The 20,021-nt window shown below is 41.3% G+C and overlaps 1 protein-coding gene across 6 annotated transcripts in view; it reads left to right on the top strand.

Moving 5' to 3' along the window:
- Positions 1-20,021, top strand: part of NSD2 (nuclear receptor binding SET domain protein 2) — a 99,708-nt gene that overhangs the window by 18,372 nt on the left and 61,315 nt on the right. For 4 of the 6 annotated variants that reach the window (XM_063157522.1, XM_063157527.1, XM_063157525.1 and 1 more), the window contains exon 1: positions 6,529-6,643. The exons of 1 other annotated variant lie outside the window; for it this stretch is intronic. The gene's annotated coding sequence lies outside the window, so the exon portion shown is untranslated. Of the gene's footprint in view, positions 1-6,528; positions 6,644-19,336; positions 19,437-20,021 lie in introns of those variants that run through there. One more of the 6 variants, XM_063157524.1, reaches the window with a different exon arrangement.

Here is a 20,021-nt window from a genome sequence, read left to right as displayed (position 1 = left end):
TTCTCCATTTGAATCACAGTTTAATTCAGCTGCTGTAAACGCAGCTGAGACAGCCTGATGTTTTTCTGCTATTTGTAAACTGGATGCAGATTTGGCACTGGAGCGAGAATTGCCTCAGTGGGATCAGTGCTGTGTGCAGGGCTGAGCTGCTGCTGTCACTGGACACAGTGTGACTCTTGCTGTCACTGCTGTGTGCAGGGCTGAGCTGCTGTCACTGCGTGCAGTGTGACTCCTACTGTCAGTGCTGTTTGAGGGCCCAGCTGCTGTCACTGGACACAGTGTGTGTGACTCCTGCAGGCAGCCCAGCAGCCCCTGCTCCCTGCCAGGGCTGGCTCACCAGGCAGGAGCCTCTCAATGCTGGCACTGCACGCTCTGGCTCATTAACAGTAACTGAAGCGAGCAAACCCAGCTTACAGCACTAAGCACATCCAGCTCGAATGTAAGAACATTGTAAAATGTGCAAGAAACACATCCCACTCCTTTCTCACAACAGTGACAGCACAGGTGATAATTTAGCAAATAGCCTGCATTTGCAAACCTGCTCATCCTGGCCTCACATCCAGTTGTTTCAGCCCTCATTTGTCAAGTACATTTGCACGTGCTCAACACCAATGTAAAACAAGTGCCAAGCATCTTATAAAAAGTCTCCAAACAGTTCTTGAAATTAGTGGCAATTTCTGAAAATGCCTGTCAGTGAGCATTTGTCTCTAGGCATATACACAGAGTAAATAGGATATGATCACAACTACAATTTCTCAGTACAGGAAATTGCCAGTCACCAACGTAATTAGAAACAGTTCATGTGATCAAATTAATCATTCAAAAAAAGAGCAATCACTGTTAACAGAATAATGGCATGCCTTAAAAAAGAATGAAATTACCCTTTAGGACCGACATAGTTACCCTCACCACTCTGTACTGAGACAGCAAAGATTAATACATATGCAAAATAAAACACTGCATTAGCATCTGCTGAAAACAGTAGTAGCTTTATCTATCTGGCCTATTCAACCCTTAACAAACTTTACTCTTCAGCCCCAGGAGAGAGTGGAAATATCAATAGTCACTTCTCTGCCAAAATGAAAAAAACCCAACTCTTCAAGGTTTCCATTGCTATATAACTTACCACATTGTGATTATTGCTAACCAATAATTACATGAAGATTAAACATAAGTCAGCAATTTGAAATGCAGAAGAATTTAACATTCAAACCTACATTACAGCTCCTCAAAAGTAAGACTTGGCTTGTTAAGGCTAAAGCTTAACTCTGTAAGATCTAGAAACACATGCCAAACATATTGCAAAAAACTATATTTTTGCTCTGTTATGCTAAACATTCTGATTATAAATGTATTTTGAAATTTATACTTCTAAGTGAGATTAACTTTATGTTTAAAAACACAGTAATACTATGCTATCAATAGATAGCAGAGTTAATATGTTTTGAATCCTCAAGCTGTGTGTTTCTACATAGATTAGATTTATTTTATTCTGAATGTCAGCAATGTTTAAATTAAGTCATGCTGATGGGGAAGATAATTAGAGACATATAACTTCTATAGATAAATTTATTGATTCACTGAAGTTACTTATACCAAGCTGAAGCACATTAACTGCTGAGAATTGGTATACAGCTGGTTTTTATCATCCCAACACTGGAAAACAGCAGGGACATGCTCCTCAATTTTCCTTTCTCGTGGCCTCTGTCTTGCCCTGAAGATGTATCTCACTCCCTCATGTGTTCAGCTTTCCTCTTCCTTTTCCTCCCTCAATTACACTTCCCTTTCTTCTACTCAACACAAATGATGCAAACACAAATAAGTGTTTGCAACAAAAGGGACATTTACTTCATCCTTCTCCTATCTGAAAGTGTACCAGGTAAACAGGCTGCTGTAACTTGTAGTACAAAGAAGATTTACATTTAACTGTGTTTGCATGAGGTAATATTTTATTCTGATCAGTATTTAAGCCATAAACTGTAGCTGCACTTAAGATGTCCCTCATTTGGACAGAGACTAATTCTACTTCAAATTCTCAAAGTAGATTATTTTCTTTTTCTCAAGGAATCAATTTTCTATTAAAAAATACCATTATTCCATTTTTATATGGGGTTACATGAAGTCTGAAAAGCCTGTACCTTCTCATTTTCAAGATAATTTAAAAGTGATTCTAATGCACATCAAATTTTTCAAGTAACCATTTTCAATGAATTTTCATTCAAATTAATTAACAAGTATATATCCAAGTTCTCTAGAACACATTTACTACTATCATTTCATTATGAATGTGCTACAACTGATATAAAATATTTTGAAACACTGATTTTAAATTTCATATTTCATTGTTTCTTAATCCTAGATCAGCAGCTTGTCCATATGAAACAGCATGCAACACACTGCATGGTCAAAGACATAAACACATACATGCTGATAAAGATTTTTCTTAACAGTTGTGATGATATGGACTGACATGCTGAAGATCCGTGTCCATGTCTAGCTATACTTAAGATAGCTAAGGATAGGTTCAGACAGGTTGAAAACAACAATTACTCTTTGTTAATCCAAAGAAAAACATGGACTGCTGGTCAAAGGTGATGTGCTGCCAGTTGCCAGTATGAAAGTGTCATGGTGATAGTAAGGATAACACTGAGCAGGTATCTCAGCATCAGTGCGACATCAAAACAGGACAATGGGCAGCATTAACTTCACCTGTGTATTCATGTTTTGAACTGTTAATGCCTTCAGTGTTCACCCCTAATAAATGGCAAAGTCTGTGAAACAAGAAAAAACTACATCTGTAGATTCTATATGGGCTATTACAGTACTTAACACCTTAATACAATAAACTCTGTAAACATGCTGTGCTGCTCTACTAATTTGGGAATATCTGATTAACGCATGGACTACACTCGTGTAACTTCACTTTAGCACTACTTTGAGTTAACTTTGCCACCAAGATAATCTGCATGCAGGAAAATACACACTAGACACGTTATATAAAATCCCAAAACAAAAATAAAAATGGGTACAAGACAGGAATTTAGAAAGCAATCAATCCTTAGCATCCATACAGGAGAGGAACATAAACAGAGGGCTCCTGCCACAGAGATTAAACGTGCTCATGAGCTGCACTGTCTTTGCTGTTTGCCTTTGCCAGGGCAATGGCAAAGCTTCAGCACAGGGACTGCTGGTCTCCATGGTGCCCAATGGCAACAAGTACCCCAAAATGTGCCTAACAGCCCTGACCCAGCTCTCCAGGGGGGCAGCTCTGCACTGCTGCACTGAGTAGTGCCACACACACTGCCTGTTCCTGGCCTCTGTCTCACACAGTGCAACTCCAGCAACTGCAGCTCAAGGCCTTGGCTTGTCCAGCACTCACTGTCCCTGCTGAGGCAACAAAAGAAAACTTCCTTCACCTTCAGAACTCCAGCACATGCCTAAAGCCAGGGGTACTCAATTCAGTTACTGCTGAAAAAGTGATCTTGAAAAAGTGCTTGAATTACGAATTATCTTTTGGCTTAGTAACTAATTGATAATCTCCAAAATATTTAAATATTTCTAGGACAGTATGCTACCACTACATTTATTTGTCTTTGAGTTGAAAGAGGGATATTATTTTTAATACTAATTGTGATACTATTTAACACAATATATCAATAAAAGTTGAAAGTAAGTAGCAATAAAATTTTAGACACCAAATGAAATAGGCGTCACTTATAAATTAATACTTTCATTTGCTCTAGTTGTGTATCTTTGATATTATTGGATAGGCCATTGAAACCAAAACTGCTAAAAGATATTTTCTAATCTAAAATGACAAGGAAATATAATGAAAGAACAAAATCTCCAAGAGGTTCAGCCTGGGAAATTATGACTACTAGAAACTAATTAGAGGACATTTCCTTCAACTACTTCAAAGCTATAGGCCAAGTGTAACACAGCATGCCTGTGATTTGTCAGCACAAGCTTATTCTGCACTGCATATGCATTTATACCTTGAGAAGTTAAAGCTTTCTTGAACTCAATTTTCAGAAGTGCCATATAACTATATCCCCTTGCAAAGAACCAGCCTCTTTGTGTACTGCAGTGGAAAAATGAGGTGTCTTTATTACCACAATAAGAGCTCAAGGAAACCAATTGTTTTGAAAATTAAAAAACCAGCAAGCACATTTTTTATTTAAAGGGTCAAGACATCGGACAAGTTTGCACCAGTGTCTATCTACAATATAAACTGGTAGTATGCCACTTAAAGGTGTTAACTCCCAGCATAAGCTTTTCGTGGAAATCTGCAGGGTGGGTTTATCAGGAAGCAATTACATGGTTGCAAATCTTGGTCTCACAGACAAGGCCAGTGATCTACAGGAATTGTAAAGACTAAGGAAGATTTGTCACCTTGACCATGATAACAAAATCCTTCCACTTACACCTTAAAGAACTGACACAGAAGGCAAACATAGGAACTGTGTTATCTGTAGGATATTGTGCATTAGTGATAAGTACAAAATGAAAATTTGTTCCTCTTTCGTAAGTCATACATAAAGATGAACTTCTATCATCGGGCCTGTACAAAAAGTTTATTCCCAAGAGAACATAGATAAAGTATTTGTATCACACAAATTATTGACAGTCATGTTTTTTATGGAAGTTGGGGGGTTTCTGAGGGGAGAACAGAAAACACCCCTGAATACGTGGCATGCTTTGTGCTTTTAGTATGTTAGATTTACTGTTCAACTATGAAGAAAAGCAAGCCTGTATATTCCCTTACATAAACAACAGGATTCACATACTTGCACTTCTATTTATTTGTATTGATACTGGTGTCTCTATTTTTAATTAGAAAGGATCTTTAGTTTTTCTCTGACTGCATTTAACTGAACTTTAGAAAGGAAGCTGGATAAAACCGTCACGACTCTTGATCCAAATTGGCTATTTCAAAATGTAATGGCACTTTATCTTTCTCTTTAGTGCTGTAAACACTGACATTCGGAAACTAAATCTTGTTTGTCTAACACCTTAAAGAGAGTGTATTTTCTTTTTCACAGAAAGGCTGTAAAACAAGTTAAGGTACCTTTATCACTGCAGACAGATCTCCTCCAGCCACCTTCAGCTTAAAGTTTTAATCAGCTAATGATTAAGATTTTCATTACTAAGTACTTAGCACTAAATTTGCACTGTTCAACTACTAACTGCCATGCAGCCACCATTAAAAGCTTGCCTAAAAACATCAACAAACTTTAACATATGAAAGTAAATTAAGGATCACGTAAAAAAATAAACAGTCTGAGCCTTTCTGTAACAGATGGCCTAATTTCACCATTATCCATGAAGTATGATGCTGGTGTGTTCCCCTCCCTCAATTATCATCTGTTTACCTTTGGCAGGAGTTGCGACAGGTCGTTAGCTACCAGGTTAATACAGTATCCATAGCACCGAGGAACTCCATTCTCTGCCTTGTACACAAACACAGCCTCTCAGTGCTCCATAAATCCTTTATTAAACCATTGAAAGCTTGAAAAACCTGGCCATTACCTGCTTTACATTATCTGGTGCAACGGTTCATGAGCATATTTGTTCCTATTGTAACATGACGGCTGTTTAACGATTTGACTTTAAAAAAAAAAAAAAAAAAAAGAAAGAAGAAAAAAAAAAGTTGTGTTTTCAATTGGCAAATTACAAGCACATGTACTTATTTTGATGCAAGCTTAAAAAAAAAAAAAAAAAAAGTAACCCAGGCCATACTTCCAGAAGAGACAGCCCGGATAATTCGCAGCCAGGCACACTTCGGCTCTTACAACCATTCGACAGCCTACAAATTGTGTGCAGTTGTACGGAAAGTCAAAACATTTGGCTTAAATCAGGATTTTCAGAAAGCGCACGTGTACGGTGGCTGAGGCCAGCGGCGAGGAGTGCACTTTTCAGCCGGCCAGGAGGAGAGAAATAATAACAATATAAAGATATTTAAAACTAAATCTTTTTCACCTTCACTTTCGGGAAGGGGGGGTGTGAATTGGTGGTGAGTCTAACGCGTTCTTGCGCACCTGGGGCGGCTCACAGCCTCATCCCCACACCCCAGAGAGGATAAATAATAATAACAAAAAGATGCTTTTAAAAAAGCGTTTCCCACCGCGGCGGGCGGGCTCTGGACGCGCTCTCGCCCACCTGAGGGCGGCGAGCCAGGCTCCCCCGAGCGGGCCTGGCCCCACCTCGCCCCGCGGCCTCTTCCCTCCCCTGGCAGCCGGTCCGGCCTCCCCTTTCTGCGGGACGGCCCCGCTCCCGGCCCCGCTCCCGGCCCCGCTCCCGGCCCCGCTCCCGGCCCCGCTCCCGGCCCCGCTCCCGGCCCCGCTCCCGGCCCCGCTCCCGGCCCCGCTCCCGGCGGGCGCCGCTCCCGGCGGCCGCGCGTGCGGGCGGCTCCGCGCGGGGGGATTTGAAACGGCCGCTCCGGGGGCCGCGCGGCGGCGGCGGCCAATCAGCAGCGCCGATTTTTCGCGCTGGTTCTGGCCGGAGGAGGGGGCGGGGCCGCCGCGCAGGACCCGCCGGAGCCGCCGCCGCCGCTGTGTCGCCTCGGCTCCCGCCGCTCCCCGGCACCGAGATACCGCCGCCGCCTCGCCAGGCTCCCCGGGGAGAAGGATGCGCTAGGGCACAGGTCGGTAGGCCGGCAGCGCGGCTGGCTCTCCCCCGCGGGAAGGGAGGAGGCACCCGGGGCACGTTCCCGCAGGCCCCGGGCGGGAGGCGGGAGCGGCGGGAGCGGCGGCGGCGAGGCTCGCCCGCCCGCGGGGATGCTGTCGCCCGGCCGCGCGCCTCGCCGGGGGCACCGGGAGCCCCTCTCCCGGGCCGGGACCGCGAGCCCTACCCGGCAGAAATGCAGCGGAGGCGGCCTGGGGGACAGGGGGTTCCGTGGCGGGGCATCCGCGCCCCCCTCCCGCCCCGGCGGTTCTCCCGGGGACTCCCCCTCCCGAGGCTCCGCTCCTTTCAAACTTACCGTCCTTACCGTCTCCATCTGCCCGGGCAGCCCGCAGCTCCCGTTTCCCCGTTCCCCGCAGGAGGCTTTTTTGTTCGCTCCCCCCTCCTCCCCCCGCTACCTGGCCCTCGCTGCGGGGCCGCGGGTCCCCCCGCCTGCCCCTCGTCCCCCCCCGGAGGCTGCCGCAGGATTTGTGCCGCCGGCTGGGCCTGACTCTTGGGTGGCGGAGGAGCGGAAAGCAGCGATGCCGAGCCGGAGTCCCGGCTGTTGCAGCTTCATCCTTTCCCCCCGACCGCCTCCTCCTCCTCCTCCTCGGCGCTGCGGGAGGTCGGGGGCAGCATAAAGGAGAGGTGCCCACCCGTCCCACCTCTCTCCCCGGGGAACGGGGGATCAATCAGTGCAAATCAGAAAGAAAACCGGAGCGGGAGGACACGACCGATGGGAAGGGGGGAAAAACCCTCCCCAGGATTTAAATCGCCCCCTTGAGGGGTAGCGAGGCTGCAAATGTCCCCCCTGTGGCGGTGAGGGTGTGGGGAGGTGGAGGCTGCTCCTGCCCCTTCCCGCCGGGTAGGACTGAGATTGAACGGCAGCAGGAGTGAATGTAACTCTGGAAATGTATGGAGGGGGAAGCCATGTTTGATTTATTCCTCCACTAAACACTGATGTGATGATCTTTCTACTTACACCCTTCTGCAGTCCATCCTGGACCGGTATGGGAGGAGAGCCTTGTTAGGAAAATGGAAAGGAAACATTCCTGCGAAGGCGTGCGGGCTCGTTGGCTCGATATTCATTAAGTATAAGAGGACAGGGCTCTTCTAACTTGAATTGATATTTGTGTGGTAAAAGAGCCAGGGGAACTTGTATTCCCAAGGCCATAGTTACAGCTCATCTGCTGTGGCTTTACCGCTCGGGGGGTGGAGAAGGGAATTTGCCATACTTCTTGAACGTATTTATACTTGCTTTTTTGGTTTTGGTTTTTTTTTTTTAAATATGTCGGCTGAAAGGAGGAGTAAACACTACTAGAAGTACAGAGACGGTAAACACCATATTTAAACACATTTCAGAGAAAATGGGCTTCTTGCTAGCAGGCATAAGGCAAGCAAGAGGCTGGTATCAGTCATTGCCCATGTATTTCGTGTGCATGAATATTTTCTTATTGGCATTTATATTAAAATTGGTTTATAATGATTGTTAAATTTAGGAGCTAGTCCACCACACTGAGTAAGCTAAATAGGTCTGCTTTAAAAAAAATAAAAAGAAGAAGGAAGATATGTTTGGCTTTTAGCCTTTGCATATATCCAAGGAAGGTAAACACTGGGGTAGAAGTGAAGTTTGTAATAGATTATGCTAAGAGCCCTTGCTAGTGAATTAAACAGACATATATATCTATATATGTAAGGACACTAACATTCCTTACGCATGGAAAGTGTGGCTTTAGCTGCAAGAATAAATTGGTTCTTCACTGAAATGTTTGTATGTTAGAAGAATATCTGCAAACTTATTGCTGAAGCTATTATTTGCTTGTTTGCTGTGGGAATTTCGCTTGGGAAATGCAGCATATCAACGTTAATAAACTCAGTTTCAGAGTGTGCTGAATTTTGACTGTGGATTATTTGACTGTTGGATGAAATAATGGAATGAAATCACTGTTTTGCAGGGCTACTCAGGGTTCAGTACTTAAAGTGTATGCAATTTTTGGTTGCTTCAGTAACTATCTATATCCCACATATTAAATCATACAGGAATTTTTGTCTAGTATGCAACCATCAGAAAATCTGACAGGTTTTTTCAGTATGTGAATATAAATGCTCTAAATATTACTGGAGATGGTGTGAAGGTTATAGGACTATCCACCCTCACACATGCTTGGAAAAATCCAGGTATTAAAAGTACAGTAAAACCTACTACTTTATCAAATATTATTTTAAAATGTCAGAAGACACTAGGTCATTATACTTAAAGGGTCTAGATTGAAAGTACTTTAGAAGATGGAAAATAAAAATAAAATATATTTCTTTTTACTTCAATGTGAATCCAACAAATGGCTGGTAAGAATAAAAAAAATTCTGTCTGTAGGGCTATGTGCCTTTTCTGAAGCCAGTGGTAATTTTGCAGGTGAAATTATTGCATGTAAATTACTACCTGCGTGCCATAGACTGGATATTACAGCAAAACCAACCCAGCTTGGATTTAGACTGGAAGCAAAAAATGACTGTTGATGAGTGGCTTTCTAGTATTTGGGTGGGGAATGTACACATATATGTGAGTTTTTGTCCAAAACACTGCACTAATAAAGTAGCAAAGGAATGGCAAGAGGAGATTGTTTTTCAGTGTCCTGTTGTTTGTGGCCCTTTCACCTCTCGCTGTTGCACTGAGCCTGCTTTTTGTTCCACCAGTGTCAGTACGTTTCCCCAGAGAGGTCTTGTTTCTGCAGCCTGATAAATGTGAGTGTTTCCTTGTGGTCCATCAAAGCCTGTTGACTGCACTGGGGCTCCATGTGCATCATTGTTCACCTGCTCTGCTCAGATTCCTGTGTCAGGGATCTGGTGTGTGATGAGTAGAAGATACAAACAGAGTTCTTGCAGTGATTTGGTCACTGCTCGTCATTCCTGCTTATATAACCACACAGCATTTCTTAGGTTTTGAGCATAGAAGATGGTTTAATGCATGAAAACAGCATGTATCTCCTGTATAGAGACAGGTGAAGGGCCAGGCCTTTTCTGGGAAAAAAAATTAAACCTGTCATCAAGAGCAGCGTGCTGCACAGTGAGAAGCACCCATTAAGTGATACTGCTGAAAACAACAGATTCCCTAACAGTCAGCAATCAGGCATGAGTGAGAACTGCTTGGGTGGGACTAATAATCATGCCATGGATGATGAGTACATGTTTTAGTCCTGTGTTTGTAGCTATACTATTTGGGCTCTTTCATGACTACATGTTTTAGTCCTGTGTTTGTAGCTATACTATTTGAGCTTTTTCATTACTTTCCTGCAAAGAGAATTGAAATGGCCGCCTGGTTGAGTAGATGTGTTAGATCTGGTGTAATTATGAAATCCGGCCTTGGGATGAAGAATGGAGATCTTAGAATCAGAGAATGGCTTGGATGGGAAAGAACCTCATAGATCATCTAGTTCCACCCCTCTGCCATGGGCAGAGACGCCTTTCACGAGGGCAGGTTGCTCAGAGCCTCATCTCAAGTGGATCAGTAAGCCTCATTTTTCTAGGGAACATCACTTTCCAGTTAGGCTGCAGCTTTGAGAAGTGTCTTCACCAAGGATGTCCTAGAATCTTGGTGGTAAATGAGAAGTGGAGATGGAGCATGGCACCAGGCTAAGTGCTCAGGTAGTAAAGTGAAGAGAGGAAATAATTTCTTATCAGAGCTTGATATCTGAGTCCAAATTTCCTTTGGTGCCTAATTGCAGAGAACTTGGGAGAAAGGGGGCTGGTAAGGACAGCCTTGTTGATGTGCCAGCAGTCACCCTGCTGGTTGTAAATTCACATAGTTGTTTGAATGGGTCAGTCAGCTCTTTTATACAGTTAATGGTCACTTGGAAGGTTTTGATTCTGAAAACATTTTTGAAGGAAAAGAGAGAAACTACCTAAATTTTCTGCCTTCATTGCACCTTCAAATTAGCTTTTGTATGACCTGCAGTCATTGGAGGTAGCTGTATAAATGTATTTGCCTTTTTCTTGTTACTGACATAAATTACTAAAATGATACATCAGGTATCTTTTTAATGCTTTTATCAAGTTTCTCAATATCTCTAATAGTTAATTTATATTTTCTAGCATCAGCAGGAAGAAAAGTTTTTGGAATCTGTAGAAGTAAAATGTAGGCCATATTCCTCTCTGGTGCCCTTTTGGTTGAATAGCAAGCTAAAAAAATACTCAAAGTTCATGGTGAACAGGAATATATACTAATATATATTTATACCTCGTGATGATAAGTAGTGCATGATGGACTGTGCATTAACCTTCCTGACGAGCAACTCTAAACTTAAGCACCAGATAATCTGTTGACTCTGTGGTACATTCAATAAGCAACCTCTGTCCAAAGCATACAGTAGATTAATATAACACAATTAACATAAACTGAATTTTTTAAACTGCATGTTGTGTGCAATGAACAAATACCTATGAATCATGCTTGAACCAAAAGCAGGATTTGTACTATCCTTGCTAATGTTAAGGAATAATACCATTGCATGGAAGTTGTTCTTATGGTACCATGGTGTGCTGTGTGAAAAGTAGGTGTTTGAAAATGTATTTGAATGTTTCACAGCAATCAGATTGCACTTAGTGAGCATGGAAGATTGAAGTACTAACCTAATGTACTTCACAGTTTTCATGTGTTGGGCAAAATGACTTTGCCCTGGGGCACCACTGATGCAGGATCTCATATATGACTTATTGTGAAACTAGTAAAATATATAAGAGACTTAAAGCATGTTTTAAATTGCAAGGATTGCTCAACAGGTGATGGCTCTGTTTCTAGTTTGTTCCCATCCTTTTAGCTTATCCTGTTTTCATCTTGGTGCAAGATAGCAATTTGATCTTCTTTTGAACTTTGGTATTCACCTCCCCAGCACAAATTGGAGCTATTTGGGGTGAGGATACATAGGTGGCAAATGACTGGAAAACTGCAGCATGATGTGCTATTGAACTTGATTTTCACAGAAGCTTTACCAATTTTCCTCTGCTATGAAGGATACTGTTGGTTTTCTGTGTCTCTTTGGAGAAGCACTAGGGTGTCTTGTTCTGTTGGCTGACAGAGATCACCATTTAACTGTCTTTGTGACATCTCTTTGGCTTGTGCCTTACACAAAATACTAAAATATTAGTATCTCACTCCATGCTAAAATACACATTAAAAATGTGTTTTATACAGAATCCTAGAGTATTCTGAGGTGGAAGGGACCCCCAAGGACCATTGGGTCCAATGCTGAAGTGAGTGGCCTGTACAGGGACTGAACCCACAATGTTGGGGTTATTCACACCATGCTCCAACCAGCTGAGCCAAACTCAGGGTATACAAATCATCCTCAGGCATATTTGGCCTTGAGGGCTAAATCAGAATTCCACGTTTTCTTTGCCAGAGTCAAAGAACATAACAGGAGTGAGTTCTGTTCCCTGAGTTCTCTGAGTTCTGCCATAGTAAACAAGAGATACAAAAGGAGCAGAAGATGAGATATTCTGTGACAAAAATATCTTTAAGAGAAAAGGCTGAGGTTAGGGAAGGTCTCGTTAGAAATGTGATTTAAATGGAATTTGAAATATTTTGAAAAGCTACTGATTAAAGAATAAAGGAAACATTAGAAAGAATACTTAGTCATGCAGCCTTCTGTCATGGTGTTTGGGAATCATTCCACATATTTATTCATTCTAATAAGCAGAAGTGTAAATGTTCATGCTGTGGCATGGGTTAGTCTCTGGAGCTGAGGTTCCCAAGATCACATATCAGATAAATTAATTGTGGGACTTGCCAGCCTTGGTGGGATTCCATTGGAGCAAAGATCCTGACTGCACTGGCACTGTGAAACATATAAACTGGGGAGTTATCTCTGTAGTAAAGAATGCCTAGATTCTAGTCTGATAATAAAGCCAGAGGGATTTAAGCCAAAGTATGAACCTTGTAGCACAGTGTAGGGTGAAAGAGGTGAATATGGATCATTTCCCTATATGGAGTGCTTGCCAACAACTTTCAATCACATTCTTCAGAATGAAATTAAAATTGTGATTTTTCTGTGAGTGCAAAATGCAGACTCAGAAGCTGGTTTCTAGTAGTACTCCTGAACAAACTAGAAACAAATGCTGGGATTAAATGTGGAATGTGACTGAAATTCAGAGTAGTGCAAAAAACAAGTTCCAGTCATAAAATGTGTAGCTGAAAGTAGGTGTGCAATATCTATTCATCAGGTGAAAGCCTGGCACAAAATGGTAGTGATAGCTGAGCCTTCAGAAACTGTGCAAATAAGGAGAGCAGCTACAATTGCTTAACACTACTTATTTCTACAGTCAGAGCTAGATTTTCCCATGAGAAGTATGTACAACACAATTTGTCCAAAGAACTAAATTTGATAAGACAGTGAAGTAATGCACAAAGCTAGTACTGTGCTGAAAGGAAAGCGAAAAATTGCAGGAGATACCCACTGCAAACCTCTCTACTCAGAAGTTTTGGAAAGTGGACAGGAAGGAATTGGTTTGTTAGACAGGGAAGTGTTTTATCTTTCTGTCTTCAAGTGGAATGGATAAGGTACTCTTTATCTACAGAAACTCAAATTCCAGACCTTTTACCTCTAACAGTTACACTAATCACTTTCTGAGAGATTTTTGATGTAGATGCAGCAAAAGAAATAAAAAAGGAATTAAGAGCTCTGAGAATGACGGTACTGCATTTTGGCAGGAGCATGGTAAAGCTCCAGCACAGGGAAATGCTTCAGGTAATGTCCAAACCAGAAAGGCCACTTCATAGCAAGTATTTGGGTTTGTTTGAAGAGTGTCTAATGTCTGAAGTCTCAGGCCTTGCTTGAGGGTTCCTGGCATACATCTGCCAGTCCCCTCTGTGTGTGTGTTTTGCCTCAAGGAAATACATTGATATAATTATTAATGTAGTTGCATGTAAATGGTTATGGTCTGTGTGAAGGAGATCAGAATTAGCACGGTATGGCCAGGATCACATTATAGTCAGTTCCATTCAGATGTGGACATGTGCAGTTTTTAGTGAATGGTGCATATCTGTGAGTTAAATTCTGTAGTGCTGTGGAGTCAGGATTAATTACCTTTACCCTCAGACCTTTACCCTCCAGATCTTTACCTTAATGCCATGAGATGTGAAGCTGAATTTACTGGGTGAAAGAAATCAGCTATTTGTACGCATTACCTGTCCACATCAGAGAGGTACACTATGAGTGCAGTGTATTGCTGCTTCTGTAAACAGCAGAAGATGTGGCCAAATGCTGCTCCAGGATTATTTTGCCCTCTCTGTGTACATACAGCTGGGCCTTCGTAGTGTTGGCAAAGCCTCACATGTCTCCAGTGTCACAGCTGCTTCCTAGAATGATTCCGAGGCACCAAGTGTGCTTCTGGCATTTAAATGCACCCACTTGGATGAACAGTTTTAATGCTGTGGTAGACAAAGATAGCAGACTTGTCAGGGTCTAGGCAAAATGATTGTAGCCTCTAGATTAGTTAGCTGCTGTCTGGTCAGATCTGGGAAACACTGATTTCTGTAGAGGTGTAGCAGATAACATCTTGTTAACACTGCAGTTTGATTCATTGTCTATAACATTTTGTGGTGTCATCCCAGGTTTGATCTTCCCTTCCTTGAATTCCCTCATAATTCAAACAACCAGAAATTTTCATGATTCTCTTGGAGAAGCTTCAGGCAATTGCTGTGCTGTCACAACTACATATGGGAATAAGAGCAGAATCAGTGGCCACAGTGATGAGAAAACAGATTATAGTGTGTTTATCTGCTGCAGTGAATATTATGTAAGCCAGAGGATCCAGATCCTGAAAGCGTGGTGCAAAGAGTAGGGGTGGGATGCTGACAAAAAAAGCCAGTGGGATTAAAAAAGGTATAGGAAATTAAAGTAGTGTTAGACCAGGTGAAAAAGCAGTATAAATAAGGAGCTCTGCACTGAAGTGCTGTGCTATTTGAGATTGTGTGTGATTGTGTTTGGTTCTTTGTTCCCAAGCTATGCAGATGCCAGGTGCACATCTCTGAGCCGCCTGAAAGACAGGGAGAGACATCATTTCATTGGTGAGCAAAGACATAAACTGAGCAAGTACTGAATTGTTAAGTCCTGTTTTGCTAGAGAGGGACCATTCCCTTTGGAGCTCTCCAGGACACAGGAAGCTCTCAGGTTTGGGGGCTGCCTTTTTGTATTTATTAAATACTGGTGGTATATTCACTAGTTTCTACCATTTTAGGCACTGGTGTCCTCCCTGCTTATGTGCAGAGGAGAAGTCATTCCTTTCTGTTTGATCTGTGGTCCCACCACAGTGGTATGTGTAGTCTCTCTTCAGACAAAATTACAACATCTATGAAGAATTTGATTTTACTCAAATGTATCTCGTTGCTTCACTCACCTCCAGCAGCTTGAGTGGAACTGACAACATAAAATTTCTGCAGCAGTAGAAAAAATATTTCTGTGATTTTAAGAAAAGGAACTAATGGAGAGGAATCCTCTTACAGACACTTCTAGCCTTGTCCACGTGAAAGGGTTGGTTGCAAAAGCTTTTCCCAAGGAAGGATAAGGAAGCAAGTCCATCCATTTTGTAAGCTTCTTTCTGCAGTAGCAAGTCGATTTAAAGGGAAGAATTGCTTTTCATTCTACAGTTGTTAAATGCCCAAGTTGATATCACTAATTGTCTTAATAATAAGGCAGTAAATAGTTGTTTTGGTTCATGAAAATAGGCAATGTCATTGAAATTCAGAAATTTTATCCATTGGGGGGAAAAAAAAAGCAAATCCAAAACAAATTTAAAACAAATTTTAAAAGATAGATACTTTTTTTTTTTTTTCCCAGGAACAGTATTTGGTTGTAGGTAATATTGGGTAGTAAGTGCAACTGTAAGTACACTAACTTTTTCCACAGAATTTGCAAAATGTCCTTTATCTTGTTATATCTTCTGCAATATTAATGAAGTCTTTACTTCAGGTGCTTTTACATTAAAAATTGTCTCCTTTGGAGGGATGCTTTTTAAATAATTTTTCTAAGATTCATACATTTTTAGAAAGGTTTGGTATATTTATTTGCAATTCTATCTCAGCTACTACAGTAAAGGATTTCTTCATGAGAGATACTGTTTTTGAATTTTCTGGCTAGAACTGGTTTGTGACAACTTTTGGCCAATCTTGCAATGCAATTTTTAGTTGTGTTCTAAAATAAAATTATATTTAGATCCTGTGTTAATTTTTCATTGTTTTAATGCAGTGAAGAACAATTAGAGTGTACTACACAAGAGTAAATAGTCATCTACTCCTATTTGATATTTTAGGGGTTTTATACAAGATAATATGAGTAAGCATACTCAACTTTTCAAATGTATTAGCAGAAAAAGTGTTGTAACCTTCTTAATCTCGTTAAGTATTTTCTCTCATTCTGATCTGAAAATAGGAATAACCTTTTGTCTTAAAATTGATAACACAATGGAGAACACTTACCAGAAAGCAATCTTAACACAAAAAAGCAGCAGCCAACTATTAGCTTTTTAGTGCCAGCTGAAAGCCTGATTTGTAGGTAATAAAAATAGCTTTAATGGATAAAGTTCTCTTACTGTGAATTTGTATTGAAGTTTGTCATCCTCCCTTCTTTCCCCCACCTCCCTGTGCCTGCCCCAAGTAATTCACCAGAGTAAGAAAACACTTAGATGAAACAAAAGTGATATTTAATAGAGATGCTTGTTGATGGTTACTTACTCAAGTCCCTCCCTTTGGCAGAATTGAAAGGAATGGAGTACTCCATTCTTTCTGACACACCGGAAAAGCATCTCTGAAATTACAGCAGATGTGGAAGAATTGGCTAATAAATATCCCATAAATGATAGTGGCTTGGCCAGTGAAGGAGGAATCTGACATGCATACTAACTGCGTTTGACTCGTGACTCCTGTCAGATGATGAACTTTCAAGTAATTAATGCATGATTTAAAATGTCTGCAAGATAGTTTGCCTTATATAGAACCTGTTTTTTTAGTATGAACATGTGTACAAAGCCACTGCAAGGATTGTCCAGTTGTCATTGTCTGATTAAAAATTCTAGAGACCTTAATCTGATAAGAAATCTTCTTTTCCATACTGAAAGCTATTGGTTCACAAGCCAAAATATCATGTTTATTCAGCAGACTCCTGGTTATAATGTTTTTTCCCCTTTGTTAGTGAAAATGGTGCTTGTTGGGTCACCAGACACTCAGTATGGGACGATACTGGCTTAAGCTCATTAGCTGCTACTAGCGTGTGATGTTTTTGTCCCCTTCCTTTCCCTGCCCTCCCCCCACTTGCCTTTTCAATGGATACAGAGTCATCTAGAAAAAGATAAGGGATTGCTTTTGCTTCTGTGTGATACCGTGGTCCAGCATGACTGCGCATGATTTTAGCTCCAAATCTAATTGTATGCTCAGCTGCTTCAGGGCCTTACTCTTACAACTTGAATCAACTAGATCTTGTCTGTGATCTATCTTATTTCATTCCTTCATGTCTTGTCTTCTAGATCTCCTTGCATTAATTCCAGACTCACAGCAGCACTGCTTGGTTGGTGGTTATTTTCTCCTTGCCCCTTCTTTCCTGCTCTGTCCCCTCCTCTCACAAAGGGCCTGGTCCTTTTTCTTCTTCTTATAGTGTCGCTGTGAAGTTTTGTATAGCAAAATGTACCTGGCTTCAATTTGGATCTTCTTCCCTGAAACCCTTTGTTATTCCCATGTGTAGATTTTCTTTCTTTTACCCAGACCCCACAATGTAGCTTATTTTTTGCCAGGAAGACTGAGATGTGTTTCACTAATTTCAATCCCACTGGTTGTCCTAGAGATGGTGACTAACCTGCAAATTGCTGTCTAGATGTCTCATCTCCCCATGGGACTATATTTTCTGTTAGGTACCTACATCTGTTATCTTAGCCCATTATTCTGCCTCTTACTTTGAGACTCTGCTCATTTGTTCCATTAAATCTTTGTACAAACATGGTCTATTTCCCATGTTTTATAATCTATATCTCCTGGTTCTGATATTGTACAGTTTCAAATTACTGCCTTTGTCTTCGTTTTCCCATTTACAATTGTTGTGGGTACATTAACTTCCTCCTTTTACCAGTATTACTCCTGAATTTGTTGTCTCTTGGCTTCAGTGATTTGAGAAGCCTTTTTCAGTGCTTTCAGCTGTTTCTAGTGACCTGTATTAGTGAGAGTCATTAACTGAACCTTCACTCACTGAAGTTCTTGAAATCTGTTTATCTTCAGATGGATCTAGCAAATCAAGGTAACTGCTATATAAGTTCAGGGTCTTTCACTTATTGGTATTTTTGGTTTGGTTTGGTTTTTTTGTTGGTTGGTTTGTTTAGTTTTTGTGATATCGAGTGTATACGTTTAGGTTTATTAGCTAGAAAGACAATAACTTGATTTTTTTTTAAGCCATAGTTTTTAAGTTGATTATCTATGGGTCGTTGTTCAGACAAGGCCTTGAGAAGTTTGATCAGGTTTAAGCATGGGGTGAGAATAGATGATCTGAGGAAATCCCTTCCAGCCTAAGTTGTTCTGTGACTATGGCAATTTTTATGTTTTGACATTCTTAAGATACCCATTCTAATTCATCAATGTCCTGAGATGGAGTGCACCAGTAACAAGAGTCTCACTGGATTATTCGCTGCTTTTTTGGAGGCGTGCCTCAAGCTTGATGACTTTGTAGCTTCACGACCTATGTGATGAGAGTAAGATTTATGATTCAGCAGCACAGTGTGGATTAGAAGATACAGCTGGCCCGATGCAGAAATCCATCCATGCCCTGATCAGTTTATGGATCCATCCCAAATGTGCTCCTGGGCCGGGAGGAGCCGCGCCGAGCCCGGCGCCCACTGGAGGGCGCAGCGGCCGCAGGGAATTCGGAACTCGGCTGCCCAAATCCCACCTCTGCTTTGCTCCCTTAGGGATCCCTGCCAAGGAAGTGCAGATTTAGCAACAGACCGCTGGTTTGGTTGTTTTGTTCTTGGTTTTGGTGGGGTTTCTAAGGACTTTTGCTCTCTGTAACTGTGTGATATGCTTCCCAGCAGGTTTGCCTTTTGCCCAGAGATTTATAGAATTTGTCACTAGTTGTTTCTTAAGAGAAATGTGATTTCAGTTAAATCTGCTGAATCACACATGAAACACTGCCGTGTTATTAATTGGGCTAATTTGTCTCATGTCCATGTTTTCAGAGAATATACCGTGAAAGGACATTGAGTTCCCTTTAGGTTTAGTCATTTATTCTGTTCTGATTGAGTTTTGAGTTTCCTTTTATCTCTGATTCCTCTTAAGGAGAGTTAATATAGTTGGCTGCTTTCTAGTCATTTTATCAGAGATTTTATTGATAATTCTGATTTCATCTGGCTAAAGAAAAATGAGAATTTTTTCTCTTGCAGATTCACTTGGAGTTCAGGTACACTTGCTGTCCTTGCCTTGTTTAATGCCAGGTAGCTTGTGTGGAAAGACACCCTTTTATCTTGTAGATATTTTAAAGCAGCGTGTTAGGGAGATGGGACCACTTGCTAAGGAGAGATGGAGTTAATGATTTTTAATTTTTTTCTGCATCTTTGTAAATGAAAAGGTTTCATGTTCGTCAGCTGCTTTGAATTCAAGCTTGACATCCTTAAGAAGCTTTAGCAGGCTGCAGCAGTGCTCAGTTATGAACATGTTTACATTGCTACTCCTGATGTAGGAGCTATCAAAAATGCAAGTTGGAGGAATATGCCAGTTGTAAGCATTATAACTGTGTGCATTAATAAACAAGGTAAGATTCAGAAGTGATTTCTACCATAGCAACTGACAATTCAATAGTTATTCATCATGGGTTTTGCTGCACTTTTTTGGGAGCACGTGAGACAAGATCTGATGAAATTTTGATTCGATGTGACAGTCCTTGGACTTAATCATACATGAAATTGGTTACCTTGAGCATGGATATGATGATTATTGTGCTAAGCTTTCATAATATTTCTGATGGTGTATTTTTCTATATTGTGTATATACTGGACCCAGTTATATGAAGAATCTATGCAGGTGAATTTTAAAAATTGAAACCATCATCTTTAGGAGCACAAAGGAGTCATTCTGCCAGACTGATTTGTTTGCTACAGTGGTGTAATGTGAAATAGGCAGGGTTAGCTTTTAGAACCCTTGTAGAACCTGTTTAGGGCAGAAAATATTGCAGTTTTAGCTTGTTGTATGTTTGCGAATTTCTGTATGAAAAGTGGGTGTTAGATGATATTGCTGCCATGAAAAATCTGAAATTCCAGGAGTTGTTTTGATCATTTAAATTTTGTCCAGTATGGTCACTAGCCTGATGGGTTAGCTGTTTCCCAGGGGGCTGGTGTTC

The sequence above is a fragment of the Melospiza melodia genome, chromosome 5, assembly GCF_035770615.1.
Source record: "Melospiza melodia melodia isolate bMelMel2 chromosome 5, bMelMel2.pri, whole genome shotgun sequence".
NCBI lineage: Eukaryota > Metazoa > Chordata > Aves > Passeriformes > Passerellidae > Melospiza > Melospiza melodia.
The sequence above is the reverse complement of the archived record's forward strand: the minus strand, read 5'-3'. Positions and strand labels throughout refer to the sequence as shown.